Below are 6052 nucleotides of genomic sequence, written 5' to 3'. Positions count from 1 at the left end.
AAGGGAGGGAGCGAGGGAGGAAGAGAAGAGAGGAAGAGCGTGAGCGCGCGCTAGCTAGCTAGCTAGCAAAGCAGAGAGACAGATTGAGATAGGGACTAGGAGAAATATCTAGAGAAAGAAAAGAAGCCACGGCTCTATCAGGGCTTAGCCTCCAACTTATTTCAGTTCATTCATCCTTTTCTCCTCTCTGCTTCGGGGAAGTGACTGTGGCACTCGGTAAGAGACAGAGATGTTCCTTCTTTCCCCTCCCCCCAAGCTCAGGTCTCCTTTCCAGATAGCATCTCTCTCCCCCTTAAGGAGAGTCTCCTTGGGTTGGTCGGGAGGCGAGACATGCTCTGCAGCTGTGATGCTATCGTGGGTTCCCCAGTGGGGCTGGTGGAAGCCCAGAGGCGGCATCTGGGCTGGGAGGTGCTGGGGTAAAACCTGGTTTGGAGAAGGGGGGTTGCGATGTGGTCGTGTATGCGCGATTTGCTTCATTGTCAGTGAATTGTTGTGTTCCTCTTTGGAAGCAGGTCAGCATTGACCTTGCAAATTGCTTGAGGGGCCCCGACAGCTGCTGCAGAAAGCTACATTGTGGCCCCTAGCCAGAGCAGACAGCACTGTCATGACCCCTCAGAAAGCCCTAGGCACCAAGGATTGGGGTAATGGCTGGAGCTCCCTCCTTTTAACTCTTTCTCTGCAGCTGTGTCTGGCTGCTGGAAATCAGAAGGAAGGAGGAGACTGTGCAGCCCCTTTCCCTCTCCCTATTGCAGTCCCCAGATGCAAGTGAGTAGAAAGTTGTAAATAACTGCTTCCTTTCAAGCAGGTGGAGCCCTTCCCCCTTCGTTTGAGAGGCTCTCTGTGAGGTTGGTCCCCAGTTCTACAAACTTGGGAGGCTTTTCTTGCTTCAGTGAGGGAAGCTCCCAGTGCCTGCCCACCCCCTAAACCTGGGTAGCTATGCTGACAGCCTAGAATAAGAATTCAGATTTCGCATATCCCCTACAGATGGGCATCCTCTTAGGTCCAGATGTGTCCTTGGGAGGAGAATGGAAACACCTGAAGGTTTGTGAACTGCTTTTTTCCCCAGAAGAGTGGGTAGCTAGGATTTCCATTATGAATTGTATGGATTATTAAGGGTTGGTCCCTCCACTTTGATTGATTTGAAGCTATGAGAGGACTAGCTGAAACTATTGTATCATTCCTGAACTTGTAAGGGACAAGATCTAGTTATTAGATAGAGGCTTCTCTCTGGAGTTAGTGACACTGTCATGGCCCTGGTAATAATTTTTAGAACAACTTGTACCAACCACTAACATTTGAGTGTTTAATGTTTTTGATCTTGGCTGAGGGTTCAATGTGGCATTATCTGTGCTTGACTGATGAGGAAACTGAGGTACAGTAAGGCTAAGTAGCTTGTTAAAGGACAGAGCACAGCCACTTCCAGTGGGAAATGAAAGCACAGGCCCCTGGATAACCAGTGACTTTCTGCTGGCAAGTGCAGAAGCAGCAGGAATGGTAGCTCATGGCTTTGGGGAGCAACAATTGACCTTGTGTAGAGCAGTTGGAACTGAGAGTGATGTGGGATCCAGGCCTCATCAAGGTCCCTAGAAGGCTGATCTTAGCCAACCTACTTTCTGTTTTGGAAAGGCTGTCTAGAAAAACTTTTTTACTTTTCCATGGTCACAGTTGAAACCATTCTGTATCTAGCTTCAGACTATCTTTTAGAACTGGATCCTGCTGTTACTTTCTGAGAGCTTGGCTAAACATTTGTAAATTGTAGAACATCCCAACTAGAAGGCTTCCTAAGTCATTAAACTCTGATTTGTACCTAGCTCTTGAGTTTGTCCTCAGCACGCCATTTTTTAACTGCTACCTATTTAAATTCCCCACAGTGATAGAGAGCTCATTATTCAGTTCTTCATAGTTTTGAACAACTATGTCAGAAATTTTAGAAAGAATTACCTATGGCTTCTGTTCATTGGTTCTTTGGAAATGTCTGGAAGAGACTTGCTATTTTTAAATAATTTTTAAATAATTTTTCTTCAGCTAGTTAAAGATGGTAATCATGCCTTCTCCTCAAGTAGAAGGTCTGATGAGACTATACAAATTAAAGGATCAGGGTTGACTTCTGGAAGCTATACTTTTTATTCATGTGGCATAATAGCCCATTTGTCAACTTCAGAATCACATTCCAGAGCTTTCTTAAGAAATTCTGGTAGAATAAGTTCTGAATTTTGGAAGAACTAGCTCTCTGCTGTCAGCTGGACTGCTGCATACAAAGAAGTTCTCTTTTGTATTTCTAAAGACCATGGGCCCTTTGGGGCTAGTCATTCTAAAATAACCAAAGGTCGAAATAATAGCTAAACAAAAGGTATGGGGAATAGGGGATTCTAGAGTCAAGATTAGGAGAAATATTAGTAAGGAGATATTTGAAATAGTGGTGACTTTAAGATTCACACATTATTTGAAAGCTAGAAGAAAAACTGTTAGAATGATAGTTATCACCAAAGGGATCCAGTATGACCAGAAAGAAAATGAATAAACCATGCCAGAGCAGAGCACTGTTCGAAAACTTGAGTTTTATTCCTGGCTCTTGTGATTTGACACTTGTCTTGGACACATGACTTCCCCTTCAAGACTCTTAGTTTTTTCATTTACTAAATGATTTGGTGCACCATAGCCCCCAGACTATTTTACATTTGAAAGTTCTGGTCTAAAATTTATAAAGTCTAAGTGGTGTGAAGGTTTTCAGAAGCCATCCAGGGGCAGTGCTTCTCAGACTTTAACATACAATAATGTACATGGGGTGATTTTATAATGCTAATTCTGATCTGGGGTTTTAGAGCCGGGCTGGAATAGTTGAATACACAGACAGGTGATCCTCAGACAGTTTCACTGATCACAGTTAAAGTAGCAAAGTTCTAGTGTGGTGCTCATTAATCTTCATTAATTCAGTTGTTTATTTTCACTATCAGTGCATTTGGTTATATAGTTAGTGTCTCAGTCAGGGTTTCTATTCCTGTACAAACACCATGAGCAAGAAGCAAGTTGGGGAGGAAAGGGTTTATTTGGCTTACTTCCACATTGCTGTTTATCACAAAGGAAGTCAGGACTGTAACTCAAGCAGGCCAGGAACCAGGAGGTGGTGCAGAGGCCATGGAGGGATGTTCCTTACTGGCTTGCTTCCCCTGGCTCGCTCAGCCTGCTCTCTTATAGAACCCAAGACCTCCAGCCCAGGGATGGCACCACCCACTAGGGGCCCTACCCCCTTGATCACTAATTGAGAAAATGCCTTACAGCTGGACCTCATGGAGGCACTTCCCCAACTGAAGCTCCCTTCTCTGTGATAACTCCAGCCTGTGTCAAGTTGGCACACAAAACCAGCCAGTACAGTTAGGCACTGTGAGGAGGATGATAAAGGTGAACAAAAGAGACATATTCTCTGCTTGTTTGAGGTTGTCATTGATGAGAAAGAGGCTTGTGATCATGTAATCACACAACCATGCCATTTTAGTTATTGATGAACTCTGTGAAGCGTAAGTATAGGGGAACTATTTAATAGAGAACTTGGGGTTTAACCAAAGCTTGGTGATATAGCAAACTTATTATTTCCATAAGGAGAAGATATTGAAGATACATAGAAAAGCATAGGAATTAGGATTGAAGTGTTATAGGAGTTTTGTCTATGGACAGAGAAGTGGGTAAGGATGGAGAATGGGAGAGAGGGAAAATATATAGTGGCACCTGACAGGAGATATACATCATCTTTTGAAGGGATTTTAATCTTTGGTTAGGAAATATGTTGCCTGAAAAAGGGTTTTTAAGTAGGGTAATTGACATAGTCTAAGCTGGATTCATTTGATAGAGAGTTACTAAGTGTTTAAAATAGTCCAAAGAAAATGTGGAAGACACAGTATAGATTAGACTTAGTCTCTGTTGTCTGAGATGACAGAGTGAAGTAGGAAGGAGGAGAAATATGCAAGTAATGCCAGTACTAGGAAAGTAAGATCCAAAGCCATAAAAGAGAAGCAAAGGGTTGCAAAAGGGAACAAAGAGAACTCCTGGAAGTGGGTTTTGAATTGTGCATTTAAGATTAGACAGACTTTAGACAATAGTGCTTGGGGATGGCCAGTTGTATATGATGACATAACGTATATAGAAGAAATGTTTGGCAAATAGGTGGAGAACTTGACTACAAGCAATATTGAAGGCTAGTTTGGAAAAATATTTATATGCAAAAGAGATAGCATAGCATGAATTGTGAGCAATATGATATGGACAGGCTGAGTGGTTTGATAGTAATGCTATTGCTAAGTCTCAGATGAGTTGCTGAGTGGAGCTGAAATATGGATTTGAAGCTCAACAAAGAAGCCTTGTGGAGATGGTAGTGTGAGAGTCAGTGGTATTTTGTTGAAAGTTTATATTTGGGTTATAAGAGGAGATAAACTTGAGTAAATGCTAGAAAAGAGATTTAGATGGGGAGGAGAGAATATATTGTTCTAAGAGGGAAGATGTGATCACCATTGCATTTTCTAGGAGAATTGAGTACCAACAAACGACACTCAATTTTGTGCAGAGTCCTTCTTACTCTGAAGCTCACAGTGCTTACTAACAAGTTGGATGATGCATAAGCATTTTGTAGTTATCTGGCAAGTGATAATACTTCAATAGTAGGGGAAAGGAAAGGGTCCCTTCTAGGCTCAGGTCCACAGGAGCATAACCTTACTTTAAAATCAGATGATATACATTAGCTTAACACCAGGACCCTCATCAGGTCCCCTACTTTGTATGGTCAACAATTTATAGAAAAAGGCACCTGATAGAGAAAACATTTTTGTGAAGAATCATATACTAAAAACCCTCTCCCTGTATGGATTTCTGATAGCTTACTTTATAATCTATTCCTGAGCTGGATGCTGAGTTAGTTTCTAATAATTTGTATGAACTGCAATTTTGATAGCTGTGTGATGAGGGGGGTTGGACTAGACCGGGATCATTTATAAAAATTTTCTTAGGTGTAAGGTTCTACAGTGCTTTATAACCACATGTGCATGTGTTTCAAGTTTAGTCACTTACTGAAGTAACAACAAACATTTTGACAGAGTGTTTTGAGGCTTTGCAAGACACCATAGTCTCTTGGTTGTTGTATTCTTGAGATGGCTGAAATTGTGACTGTCCTGAAAGCTAAAGGAACTTTCTCCTAACTATGTCCATAGCAGCCTTATTTATAATAGCCAGGAGCTGGACACAACCCAGATGTCCCTCAACAGAGGAATTGTTATAGAAAATGGGGTACATTTACACAATGAAGTAGTACTCAGCTATTAAAAACAGTGACTTCACGAAATTCTTAGGCAAATAGATACAATTAGAAAATATCATTCTGAGTGAGGTAACCCAATCACAAAAGAAAACACATATTATGCACTCACTGATAAGTGGATACTAGCATAGAAGCTCCAAATAACCAGGATACAATTCACAGACCACATGAAGCTCTAGAAGGAAGACCAAAGTGTGGGTGCTTCGGTCCTTCTTAGAAGGAGAACAAAATACTCACAGGAACAAATATGGAGATAAAGTGTAGAGCAGAGACTGAAGGAAGGCCACCCAGAGACTGTCCCACCTGGGGATTCATCCCATATACAGTTACCAAACCCAAACACTATTGTGGATGCCAAGAAGTGCATGCTAAAAGGAACCTGATATGGCTGTCTCCTGAGAGGCCCTGCCAAAGCCTTACAAATACAGAGCAGGATGCTCACAGCCAACAATTGGACTGAGTGTGGGTGGGGTCTCCAATAGAGGAGTTAGAGAAGGGACTGAAGGAGTTGAAGGGGTTTGCAGTCCCATAGGAAGAACAACAATATCAACCAACCAGATACCCCAGAATTCCCAGGGACTAAGCCATCAATAAAGGAGTACACATGACTCCAACTGCATATGTAGCAGAGGATGATCTTGTCATGCACCAAGGGAAGGAGAGGTCCTTGGGCCTATGAAGGCTCGATAGATGCCCCAGTGTAGGGGAATCGAAGGTGGGGAGGTGGGAGTGGGTGGGTGGGTGGAGGAA

At 42.4% G+C, this 6052-nt stretch overlaps 1 protein-coding gene across 3 annotated transcripts in view; it reads left to right on the top strand.

Moving 5' to 3' along the window:
• The window catches only part of Gabra3 (gamma-aminobutyric acid type A receptor alpha3 subunit), a 191776-nt gene that overhangs the window by 304 nt on the left and 185420 nt on the right, over nt 1-6052 (top strand). The window contains exons 1-2 of one of the 3 annotated variants that reach the window (XM_031363701.1): nt 7-216; nt 683-765. The exons of 1 other annotated variant lie outside the window; for it this stretch is intronic. The gene's annotated coding sequence lies outside the window, so the exon portion shown is untranslated. Of the gene's footprint in view, nt 1-6; nt 217-682; nt 766-6052 lie in introns of those variants that run through there. One more of the 3 variants, XM_031363681.1, reaches the window with a different exon arrangement.

This window comes from Mastomys coucha, chromosome X, assembly GCF_008632895.1.
Source record: "Mastomys coucha isolate ucsf_1 chromosome X, UCSF_Mcou_1, whole genome shotgun sequence".
Lineage (NCBI taxonomy): Eukaryota > Metazoa > Chordata > Mammalia > Rodentia > Muridae > Mastomys > Mastomys coucha.
The sequence above is the reverse complement of the archived record's forward strand: the minus strand, read 5'-3'. Positions and strand labels throughout refer to the sequence as shown.